The sequence below is a fragment of the Dipodomys merriami genome, unplaced genomic scaffold, assembly GCF_024711535.1.
Source record: "Dipodomys merriami isolate MVZ:Mamm:240054 unplaced genomic scaffold, mDipMer1.0.p SCAF_894, whole genome shotgun sequence".
NCBI classification, from domain to species: domain Eukaryota; kingdom Metazoa; phylum Chordata; class Mammalia; order Rodentia; family Heteromyidae; genus Dipodomys; species Dipodomys merriami.
Genome location: NW_027206506.1, coordinates 68,691 through 82,241, shown reverse-complemented (window position 1 = coordinate 82,241; position 13,551 = coordinate 68,691). Strand labels below are relative to the sequence as shown.

The 13,551-nt window shown below is 33.6% G+C and overlaps 1 non-coding gene across 1 annotated transcript; it reads right to left on the bottom strand.

Annotated features, from left to right (window-relative positions):
* Positions 1–12,661: 12,661 nt before the first annotated feature.
* LOC138820522 (U6 spliceosomal RNA) lies at positions 12,662–12,768 on the bottom strand. Its single transcript, XR_011369901.1, has one exon. It is a non-coding gene; the product is annotated as a U6 spliceosomal RNA (small nuclear RNA).
* Between the last annotated feature and the right edge of the window lie 783 nt (positions 12,769–13,551).

The following is a 13,551-nucleotide window of genomic DNA, read 5'->3' as shown; positions in this document are numbered from 1 at the left end:
ACAATAATAAAAAAGAAAGAAAGAATTGTGCCTTTACTTCATTAGTTCATATATTAGAAAAGTAACCCTAACTCTAGAACCAATTGCCTTTGGATTCTAAAAGCCACACAAATACATAAGTTTTATTCATCCTATCTTTGATTCAGCTCATCTTTCTTAAAGTAATTCATAGTTTTACTCAATATCTTGCCATTTTTCTAACCCGAACCCTTACTGGAACATTCAGGATAAACTCACACTAATCATACCTTAATCCTAACATTATTAGCAGTTTCCTATTTCACATTCATCCAAATTCTAACTTGACTTGTTATTCGAAGATTTACTTTCAGTTGAACCCTAAAATTTCCATTTCCCTAATACTAACACTAACTCCAGCTGGAACTGAAACCTAAATTTCACCCTAATGATAGTCCAATTCTAATGTTTAAGAAAAAGAGTCTAGTTTTTATTCATTCTAATGAATACTCCAGTTTTCCCTCTGGAAATGAGTTTCAGTTTGCCCTTATTCCCAAAACTTTCCTGACTCTACTGCTGAAATGACCTTGTTCCCGAACATGATCCATTATATTATTTTTCCTCACATTTTCTTATCAGCAAAGACACTGTAGTTTCCATTGATTCTACCTTTTCCTGAACCACTGTTCCCTAAAACAGTTTCAGATTTACTTACCATCTTGTCCATTCCTTATTGCTAATTCTCAACCTAAACTTGGCTGGAAAACTCTCATTAATCATTACAAGAATGATCACTGAGAAATAAATATAATGATAATGCTCTAGTTACTATTCAGTCTCACATTTTTGCTTCTACTTGTTAGTGAAACCTGAATTTTTTGGTCGGTCGTGGGGCTTGTACTCTGGGCTTTGGCACTATCCCTCAGCTCTTCAGCTCAAGGCAAGCATTCTACCCCTTGAGTCACAGCACCACTTACGGTTTTCTAGTGGTTTATTGAAGATAAGAATCTCACGGATTTACCTAGCCAGGATTGGCTTTGAACTGTGATCCTCAGATCTCAGCCTCTTGAGTAGATAGTATTACAGGCGAGAGCCACCGGTGACCGGCTTGGAAACTGAACTTTATAGTAAAACTTTCCTATTCATAACACTAATCATAATCAGAAGAATATACTGACCCTAATCTTAGTAAAATTATATGTCAATACTAGAATTAACACAAGTAAACTAGTTTTCACTCATCCTAACTTCATTGAAATAAGCCTTCCAAACATAAGCTTCAATTTTTTTCCCAATATCTTAGTCATTTTCTAACCTTACACTTAATCTTTCTTAACTGGATCATTGAGAATAACCATAGGCCTAATTGTAAGTAGATACTAATATTAATAGCAATACTCTAGTTCACATTCATTCTAATTCTTACCATGCTTATTCTAAAATTTACCTACAATTTGAGCATCATTTTTTTCTCCTGCACTCTAACCCTAACCATGTCTAGAATCCTAATGATAACCTTGACACTAATGGTATCCCAATTCTAAAATTTATGTAAATTGCTCGCTGTGTCATCCTAGCTGAAATTCCACTTGTAATTCTTCAAATAAATTGCAGGTTTTCCTAAACCCTACAGATTTTCTCGCTCTTAATTCTGAATCTATCTTGTTCCATAACAGGAATCATTATACTGATTGATCTCAAATCTTGATATTATGAAATACACTGTATTTCCGTTATCCCTGCTTTTCCTGAATTCCTAGAACTTAAAATAAGTTCAGATTTACTTAACATTTAAACCATGACTTTTTTCTTTTTGTTGGTCGTGGGATTTTGTCTCTGGGCCTGGGCAGGATCCCTGAGCAGTAGGCATGGGCATGATCCTTGAGTTCTTTAGCTCGAGTTGTGCACTTTGCCACTTGAGCTTCAGCACCACTTTCATGTTTTCTGGTGGTTAATTGGAGATAAAATTCTCACAGACTTTCCTGCCTGGACTAGCTCTGAACTGCAATCCTCAGAAATCAGCTTCCTGAGTGGCTAGGATAATAGACACAAGCCACCAGTTTAACCAATTTCTTTACTCTTTCCTCAACCCCCTTTAACCAGAAACCTAATCCTAATCACAACACCAAATGGTTAATGTAAGGAAAATTGTCTAGATCCTATTCAGTTAGTCATTTTTTGCTTCTACTTCTTAGTGGAAAACTAAATTTTCCCTAAAGCTTATCCTTCCCTATTCCTAACAAGAACTAAAACAGCAGCTCACAATTAGAACCAAATCGTATCTGAATGTTTAAAGTAACATAGACATTGGTTTTCATTCATTCTAACCTTGATGCCATTCATTCTTCTTAAAATATATTGCAATTTTACACAATATCTTACATATTTTTCTCATCTTACTCCCAGCTCTAACTGGAACACCTTTCCTAATCCTAAAACTACAGATAATTGAATCATAATGTTAATAGCAAGCCTCTATTTCACATTTATCCTAACTCTTGCTAGGCATGTAGGCATAAATTTTACTTGCACTTTGAATTTAAAAATATTAAAGTGTTTCTCTATTTCATGTCAGGTGTTGTTTTACATTATTTTTTAAAGTTTTATTTTATTGTAAAGAGGCTTACAGAGGGATGACAGTTACATGTGTAAGGTAATGAGTACATTTCTTGTTGAACATTGTTGCTCTGTTCTTTCTTGTTCTCCCACTATCCCTTCCCTCACCCACCTCTCTAACTCTTCCCTCCCCATGGTGTAAATTTCATTTTCAATATAGTTTGCTGTGAGTATCATTGTTGCAATAGGTCATCTTGTGTTGAACCTAAATTTTCTTTTCTCTAACCCTAATTCTAATTCTGTCTGGGATCCTAAATCTAACCATAATAGTAATTATATATATATATATATATATATATATATATATATATATATATATAGTAATTCAGAAATTAACAAAAATATTGAAGTTTTTGTTCATCGTTAATCCACTGTACATCTTGAATTAAGTTGCAGTTCACCTTAAATCTTCAAAATTAGCTTATATGTACATATATAAAGATGAAATTTGATGTGAAAAACAGAAGATCTTTGGAGGAAGGAGTAATGAATAGGAAATACAGGGAGTACAATAAAATGCTTTAAATATATTTTGGAGAGAGCATAACAAAAGTGCCACTTCTAACAATTAATAACCATTAACAAAATACCTAAAAATTAATAAGTAAATAACACACTGTCTTCTAGTGTTCTTTAAGAGAGCCATGATATGTCTTGTGAATAAAATGCTTGTGTTAGATAAACTTTGTTCATGTATAATTTATTTTATTATTGACCAATTATTTAATTTAATCAATAAAAATATATCAAATAAGATTCCATGATAAAAATGTAAATCAGTTACTTAGCAATTGTTTGAGAAAAAATAGTCATGACGTTTAAGAAACTAAATATCTATTTCCCTACAAAGCACTGCTTTCGGTTTACAAATCTAGTATTTCTACTAAGTTTAGAGATCATAATTGGCATGAAAAACAACTAACTGTACATCTTATTTCTTGAATGAGTGATGTTTTAAACATTATCTTTTATTCAAATGAATACTTAGGTTTACTTTTTCAAAATAAATGCAATTTTATCTCCTTTCAGATCAAGTACTTTCCCTGCAATTAAATGTATTAGTATATACAGGTATTTATACGCTAAATCTTCTATGTTTGTTATGTAGATCTACATATTCAGAATGACATGGTTTTTCTATTCACAAATGTCTAAACTATGGGATTTTTTGCTTCATTAATATAAATTATGTCAGGTTTTTGTGAAGGATCCAGTAAGCAGTGTGGTCAAAAAACATTTCCTGAATTCTAAATATTAAATCTGATCATTTTTAGCCTTTGATTATATCATTCATTTTATCTTCAGAGCAATTAAACTAAAATAAATACTACTTTTTAAAAATTTCACACATATTGTAAATAATATTAACATGGCTCACACAGAGACTAATTATTTCAAACTCACCATATTTAATGATCATAATGTGAAGAATATAGAGAGTAGAAGGTCCTTATACGCAATAATATTTGTGGCTAAATTAATCAAATCATATAACTGGATTTCTAATTTAGAGGAGGTTAATCATGTGGAAACAGGAACATACTAAGAAAAATGATTACTTTGGGACCATTTTCTTCTTAAAATTATGCAGCAAAAATATTTCTAAGAAATATATTTTAATAAAATATTTCAACCCTTACAGTGCATTATGCTTTCATATAAAGTTTATCTCAAAATAAAAATTCTGCAACTAATCTAATGTATGTTTTCATGAACAAAATGCTATGACTTCTAATCTTGTTATGTGATTTTAATTATTTTTTGTTGTGACATGATTCCGATTTACACTTAATACTAACTTCATAGAAATCATGCCCATGCACATTAACTTACATAAGATAATATTCAAACAAAATGATCTTTCTTCCTATCTCCCACAGGGAAGGGTGAGGTGCTGAATTATATTAAATGGAAGCACTCTAAAAGAGAGTCTTTATGAAATGGAAATTTGTAACGTGAGGATGGGATCATGAACAATTTCTACTTGGCTGAACAAGAATTCTCTTTTCTACAGCACTTTCTAACCTTTTAATCACACAGGGAAATCCACAAAATTTGAAGTTCATATGAAGGAATTGCATTCCTAAAAGATGTGGCAACCCTGCTCAAAAGTTCGGTCTCATCACTAGTTCTTTGTGTTTGCTGGCTGATCTATTTCTCTATCATATGTTTCATGTTATTAAGCATATTAGTAATTCAGCTGTGAGTACATAGCAGTAGACTCCTTTAATCACTGCTATTGGTGGGTAATATACAGGAGAGCGGAAAAAGATTATATTACTCTCCAATTCCTCCCATTGGCCTTCAATGAACCAATTAATTGTCAAAACCATCATGTAAGATGTTAGTTTACTTTTCTCTTTTTAAGTAAGATTAAGCAAGTGTTTTTTGCAGTAAAAAGTGATGACAGTAGTATCAGAACTCTGATATGAGCACCTTCTCCCTAACAAATAATGCTCTATGGGCTGTAAATATGGAAGTCACACTTAAATTCTGTCTACAAACATTCACACAGACACAGACACAAACAGACAGACACACAGACACAGACACACACACACAGACACAGACACACACAGACACACAGACACACAGACACAGACACAGACACACACACACACACACACACACACACACACACACACACACACACACACACATACACACACACACACAGCTGTCACCCAGACACATAAGAGAACAGTTCAATTCCTTGGTAATGATAGTTGATTGATGTTTGCTCCGTTGGTTTTTCTTTTATTCAGGACGTTGCTCGGACCTGCATCTTTCTCTGAAATCAAGTCCCCTGCTCTTAGAATACTGTGACTATGTATTCATAGTATGTATCTGGCTGCTTCAGGCCAATTAATAATACCCTGTATAGAGTATCCTCAAACTTGGCATTCAAGTCTAATTCCATGAAATCATACTATTATTCTGAAATACTAAAATTTATTGGATCTAGAAACCAAAAAATAAACAAACCCCACTTTGTTATATTAGTAGGAATTGACATCGTGAAAGTAGAATACTATTGATCAGGAACTGAGGTAAGAGGACGGGAGTATGTGGGAAAATGTAGAATACTGGATGTGTGTTAGAGATATAAAATTATCATCTGTTGGATTATTTATTGTAAACTTAGCTTATATTGAAAGCTCAATTTACATATACAGTTTTCCAGCTATTTGTTTACCCATCACTTCTGATCACAAATCCTCATGAATTTTTATAGAATCTTTGAATAAATCACATAGTTTGCATGTGCTTATCATCTTAAGGAAAAACAGTCTGCTTCTACATCTTCGTCTATGTGACGTACCCTTATTGTTGGTTTCTCTGTTTGCTGAATAAATGTATTCCTGGAAACAGGATATTGACAACAAATCTGGGTTTAATTTTCATTTTTTAAATTTGAAATCTAATATAAACTTTGTTGTGACTTGTCATTTTCTAAAACTGAGTGATTTTCATGAACACTAATATTTTGGTGCCTTTAAGTAAATTGAGACTTGATGTGGTTTGGTAGTTCTTGTGTCTAATTGACTTAACCATTAGATTATTAATGTATAAACAGGTGCATTGCACTTTTTTATTTTTATATATAAAATAATCCCCAAGGATTTACTTTAAAGTGATAAGGGGGGATGGTTGTTTTCATGTTCCATAGTTTATATTTATTTCAGTAAAAGTACTAATAATACATGATATATGCTGGAGCAATATAAAAGATGAGAACATATTTCTAAAGAGAATGGGTTTATTGATTAAACAGAAAACTTTGAAATAGTTATGTTTCTTTGTTGAAACTGCATAAATTTCATATGAATGTAGCTCCAGATGAGAATCAGGGATAAATTCACATTAATATTACTGAGATTTACATCACAATATAAGCAATGTAGATATTTTAAGGAATTGGTCATTCAAAGCAGTAGATACCTAATGGATGAGGAATGGAATTGAAAATAGCAGAGGAAAACAATTCACCATGCAGATATTATGATTTTATAATACTAAAATGAAAGAAATGGAGCTTTTGCCTTTCTGAAGAAGAGAATTGAGCCAGTAATTTCAATGTAAGACGTCAGTTGTAATGAGTCTAAAGTCTTTTTCTCCAAGATATTCAAGAGTACTAGGCTCATCTTCTGAAGAGTAAGTAATTATTTTAATTAACTTTGCTTAATATTAATTTACTTGTAGCAAATAGGTTAAAATGTCTGCTCTCTTTCTTTCAAGGTAATAACATACATTTCATATTATTAATGTCTCTTCATACAAGCCTGAAATCACTATTTCAAACTAACACAAACAAAAAAACAAAAATAACCTGATACAACCATCACAAATCCTTAATTATGTGAAAAATATCAACAATATATAAAATATATCTGAGGAATTGGAAAAACAATGACAAAATTACAACAGAAAATTCCCCTAGCTCTCTCTAATGAAACAGAGAATTAGAGTCCTAGCCAGTACTCCACTTCTAAAAAGTCACACCCAGTCAGTTATAAATATATATAGATATACAATTCAAAAGAAGATTCTATACTGTCTTCACAAAAAAACGAAATATATGAAAAGGTGCCCAGCCAGGCGGGTGACTGCTGTGACTGTGTTGGCCAACATATTTAAAAGCACAGCTGCAGTGTGGAAATAAAAGGTCCACATGGGAAAAAAAGCAGGAGCAGAAGTGTACATTAGAGACAGCCAAATCCATACTCAGAGACAATTCAAGATACCATTGGGCAGCCCGAATTGTCACCGGTACCACAAGTATTAACATCACAACATCTCACAATAATTTATTTCTACTCATACACTTAATAGTCTAGACAAAAACCTAATTCCACTAAAACAAATCACAACAGAAATCCAACCAACATATGGCAAATCAACCAAGAACATAAAGAGTCAGCTATTAAGACTATAGAGCCCCCAAAAGAAATCCTCCAAGTGAACAGAACAAATCAGAAAAATACAAGAAAAGTGATGTTAAGGTAGTATAATTCACACATTAAATAACCAGGTGTTAGAACAGACAATAAGGGACCTAGATGATAGTTTTCAAAATATATTACAATTACTGCTGAAAATGTTATTAATGAAAAGATACAAAACCTCTACTAGGAAATTTATTGAACAAGATGCAAACAACCAACGATCAGCAAAATAACTCATGGAGACTACAAACAGAAAAATGAATTCTGAAAAGGCAAGGGAGCCCAAGGAAAAACTGGATGCCTAGCTAAAAGATATGAAAGAAGACACAGTTAAATAAACAACCCTACCAACCTCCCCACCCAAAGAAAATATGTAAGGAAAGTCCATACAAGGCCTAAAACAAAGCTTTATAAAGAGATAAAAGCCCTAAAAAATGACCAATTATAAAACAGCGAAATCAAAAACAAAGTATAAAGTCTTCACAGCAAATAGATGACATAGAAGGTAATCTCAGGGGTCAAAGACCAAGTAGGTCTAATAGGAAAGAGGAAATAATCATTTAGAACAAATCCAAGAAATAAGAAATGATCTTGCCAGAACTTCACGACTCAGTTAGAAGATCAAATTTGGGGGAGATTGGTCTCAAGAAGGAGAAGAATAGGAAACTGAATGGATGGGAAACATATTTCAGAATTCTAGCAGAGAACATTCCAAACATCCAAAGAAATAGTCACATTCAGAGAAGAGAAGCCTTTAGAACACCAAACAGAATTCTAGAAGAGAACAACCCACCACCACATCATAATCAATTAGAGGATCATTAATGATCAAGGAAACGATTCTTAAAGCTGCCATAGAGAAAAGATTGATTATTTATAAAGTATATACAGTCAGAATAAACACAGATTTCTTAGTTTATATGATAAAAAGAAGAGCCTGGAATGATATATAACAAACATCAAAGGTAAACAACTACCAACAGTGAATATGGTCCCAAGCCAAACTCTCCACCACATCAGCAGGATAGAAGTTAATCAAATATATCCTACAGAGAGAAGATCAAGAAGAACAGGAACTGGTTATATAAGATGAGAACTAGGTAAATATATTAAGAGTAGATGAGGCACAGCTCCTAAGAGCTTCTAAGAGAATTCATCCAAATAGATAAAATTAGAGAAAAAAATGAGACATCATAACATAAATTAGCAAAATTGTGAATATTATAAGAGAGTACTTTGAAAACCATGTACCAATAACCTGGAGAATCCTGGAGTAATTGATGCTTTACTATACTCGAACTGAACCAAGAAATGATACATAAGAAGTAATGAAAATGAAATATCAATAAACAATTTCCCATAACAGAAAAATCTATGACTCAATAGATTTACCATGAAATTAAGGCCTGCAAGAACTTACAATACTCAGCTCTAACTCTTCAATGGAATAGAAAGGGAAATGGAATTATCAAACACAATCTATGAAGCTAGAATTAGACTCTTCCCCAAATCAGCTAGGACACATCAAAGAAAGAGAACTATGAACCCAGCTCTTTGATAAGCATTGATGCATAACTTCTCAATAAAATTCTCACTAACCAACTTCAACAATTAACAAAAAAATGCTATGATCAAACAGTATTCATCCTAGGATACGGCTGTATTCAATATACTTGTCAATAAACATAACACACATCATCAGCAGAAGCAGGGACAAGAAGCACATGATTGTTTATATGGATGTAGAAATAGCTTTTAACAAACTCCAATACCCCTTTATGATTGAAAGGTCTGAGAAGCTAGGAACGCATGGAACTTTTCTCAATATAATACAGAGTATGTATACAACAAAGAGAAAATAAGCATGTACCTAACGATGGAGGCATGAATACATTAAAATCAGGAATGAGAAAAGGATGTCCACTCTCTCTACTACTCTTCAATATAGTAGTGGACTTTCTAGCAAGGAAAATAGGCAAGAGAAAAATATAAAAGGGATCCAAATATGAAAGGAGTAAAACTATCCCCTTTCACAGATGAAATGATACTTTATATAAAGGACCCTATAGCTTCCCCCCCCTCAAAAGTTAGTAAAAGTGATGCTAATCTTCAGCAATGTAGCAGGGTGTAAAACCTACAAGAATCAATAGTTTTCCTGTGTTACCAACAATGGGAAGATCCAGGCTTAAATCCAAAAAACAACCTCATATGTATTAGCCTCAAAATCAAATCAAATCTAAGCAAAACAAAACAACAATAAAACTAGGAATTAATTACTTTAACAAAAATGTGAAGGACCTCTATTGTGAAAACTTCAAATGCCTAAAAGCGAAATTGAAGGAGTTTCAAGGAAATGGAGTCTTTCAATGCTCCTGGTTGGAATAATTAACATTGTGAAAACTGCAATACTGCTCCCAACGATTGGCAATGCAATACCCAACAATATCTCTACAATATTCTTCAATGCAATAGAGAAAGCAATCCAAATTTATTATTGAATTACAAAATTACAGTTGAAAGAGAAGGCTCAGAAATGAACTCATAGGCCTATAGTCATCTCACACACACACACACACACACACACACACACACACACACACACACACACACACACACACACACACACACACACACACACACACTGGAATTCTATTCACCCATCAGAAAGAATGACTGTTCACCACTCTTAAGGAACATCAAAGGCTTGGGAAAATTATACTAAGAGAAAGGAATGCACACTCGAGCAATATAGGTTTCATATATTCATTTATTCATGGTAGCTAGAAGGTAATTACAAATCTACAAGAGAGAGTCTTCCTCCAGTTTGAATTTCCATTTTCAAGAAAATTGAAAATAGCAAATGCTAATGAGGATGTAGCCAAATGGGAACTCTATTACACTGTTGGTGGGAAATAAAATTTGTTCAACTATTCTGAAGTGCAGTACGGACTTTTTGGGAAAGACTAAACAGATCTCCCTTGTGACCCAGTAATTCTTCTCATGGGCAGCAATCCAATAAATAACAAACAAGCTCACATTAAAGCTACCAGTATAACTATGTTCAGAGCCCAGGCCCAGAGTTTAAGGACTGGAAAAAAAGTTATCACTGCTGGTATTTCTTTCCCCAAATATGAACCTTTTGACATAAGATACAAAATCTTTCTATTTGCAACAGCTAGAATAGAACTTATCTGTAGTGAGTAATAAAATGTCTTCTTTGTTGAATGTTAGGAAAAGCTGTAGGCAGTCCAAGAAAAGGGAGACTTTTTGTTGTTGTTGTTGGTGGTGGTCGAGGGGCTTGATGTCTGGGCTTGGGCACTGTCCCTGAGCTCTTCAACTCAAGGTTAATGCTCTACCTTTTGAACCACATTGCCACTTCTGGTTTTCTGGTGGTTAAATGGAGATGAGTCTCAGGGACTTTCCTTCCCAAGTTGGCTTTGAACAGCAGTCCTCAGATCTTAGCTTCCTGAGTAGCTAGGATTACAGCTGTGAGCCACTGTCACCAGGCTAAAAATGGGGGATTTTTATAAAAGAAAATCCACCTCTTCACCTGTGTCTAAACCTCAGATATTACTATTAGAACACTTCATCCTCAACTCATTTGATCTGACATTTGTAAATTTTCTCTTTTCTGTCATGTGGAAATACTGCAGTCAATGTCAACTCAACTGTGGGACTGGATCATTTGTATGGTAATCGCTAGCACCTAAATCAAAAACATTTACATCAAAACAAATGAAACCCTCATTTCGAATAATTATTTTCTCTTTTTATTACAAATCTGTGCTTGATTACTTCTTAATGTGATATTGGACCTGTTAACAGAGTGATGACTTTTTCTTTCTCTTGAGCAATTGTCCTTCTTCCACATGGGTCAAATATTTAAGATTTCAAAAATTTCCATTGATAATTCATTAAGCTGACCTCTAAGAAAATGTGCATTTCTGGAATTGGTCTGCTGTGTTGTTCTTACATGCACAGGATTTCTATGATTTATTTGTTTTATAAGGAATTCTATTTTCCAATGTTTGTGTGACCAATTTTAGTCTCTCTGATCAGTCTTTCCTACCCTCTCTCAGGAGTCTTTTATTTCAGCCTGCCTCATAATAAATATATTAGTTTTCAGCTAAATGACTCCCAGCTTCAGTTTTTTGCCTGACTTTACGTAGACTGTGATAGGAGCTTTGACTGGCCTTGCTTGCTGGAGTTTTTTGCTTGATTTTTATTGTTTTGTTTTTAGAGGTCTAGGATTACTAGTTAATGTATTAGCTTCTCTGGGCCGCATTGATCACCTGGACTAGAGTCAATGGGTTTTTGTCCTAATGATACGAAAACAACTGACTAAATTCCTGTTTTAATTCTCTCAAAATCAGGCAATCTGGCATCCTTGCAAAGCCATCAATAATATTCTGCTACCACTTACAGAAATGGTGTATCAAGATGGCTTTTCAAGGTTGACTGTAAAAAATGTTTATTTCTGTGTGGGAGGACCATATAAAAAGCAACAAAAAAATCACATCGTACATTATAAATACTTTAGAAACAACAGCAAGAAAAAAAAACACTTGTGTCCCTATCTTGGGGTTCATTTAGCTTAACATCACCTTATCTATTCATATGCATATAGCTTTTGACCTTTTCTACTTATCCAGGAAGTATATTCATTATTGCCAATAAGGGATACCACGTGACCGATGTTTCTTTGGAGTTCGATTATTTTAGTTAATATAATTTTTCCGTAACAAATTGGGCGATGTCGTTCTTTCTGATGGACGATAGAATTCACACACACACACACACACACACACACACACACACACACACACACACACACACACACAACTCACAACGTTTTCTTGATCCATTCATCTACTGAGGGGCATTGGGGTTGGTTCCATATCTTAGCTATGGGAAATAATGCTGCAGTAAACATAATTGTATTGGCAATTTTAATATGGTCTTGTTGCTGACTATTTAGGTGAATGCCCAAAAGTGGTATTGCTGGGTCATACAGGAGCTCTATGTGGAATCTTTTACGGAACCTCCATACTGCTTTCCAAGTGATTGAACAAGTTTACACTCCCACCAAGAATGACGTACGGTTCCCTTCTGGCCACATCCCCTCCAGCATCTGTTATTGTAAAAATGTGGAGCGCTTCACAAATTTGCATGTCATACTTGCACAGGGACCATGCTAATCTTCTCTGTATTGTTCCAATTTTAGTGTATGTGCTGCTGAATTGAGCACATAACATTTTTTAAATATAAAGTGGAACTGATTTTCTTAAACTAGACAATTTAACAAAAAGTAAGTTCACAAGAATGGTCGTGAAATTTTATAAGCATGTATTTCTTACATAAGCACACATTTAAGACTAAAGTCAAGATTGATATGTCAAAAACAAAATAATTCCAGATATTTGTTGTGCAACAGATGTGTAGAAGGAGGATTTCAATTAGTCTATACAAGACACCTATCATAATGAACACTGCAGCAAGTGTTAAGTTTTTATTTTTTTTTAAGTTTTAATGTTTTAAATATGTTTAATTTTGGGAATTTGCTTATATGCCAAAATTAAGATTGTTTGGTAGGTCATATAACTTTTCTATAAAGTATTAAAATTTATGGTAGTAGACATATACTACTAAGTATGTACATTTCAGAGTTTATAGAAACTTTACTAATGAGAAGTTGCAAAATCTTTGTATTAAGAAACAGCAAAGAGTTAAGACAGTTTCTGTTAAAACTTTAGGGCTTCCTTACTTAATATGTTAGCGAGGAACAAAAATGATTGTATAAACCGTATGCAGATGATGAGATGAGACATATATAGTAATCTTAGAGTGTAAATTTAAAGACTACTCATAGCCTATAAAACTCTTGTTGAGCATCATAATCTTAGCCAGTTTTAAATGTACAGGAATATGAGAAGAGTTCCGGGAAGATGGCAGAGGAGAAGCTGGAATCTGAACAAGCTCTCCCATAGAAAGCAGTTTTAGAGTTCCAATGAATAGTCCTAAGCCAGAGAAT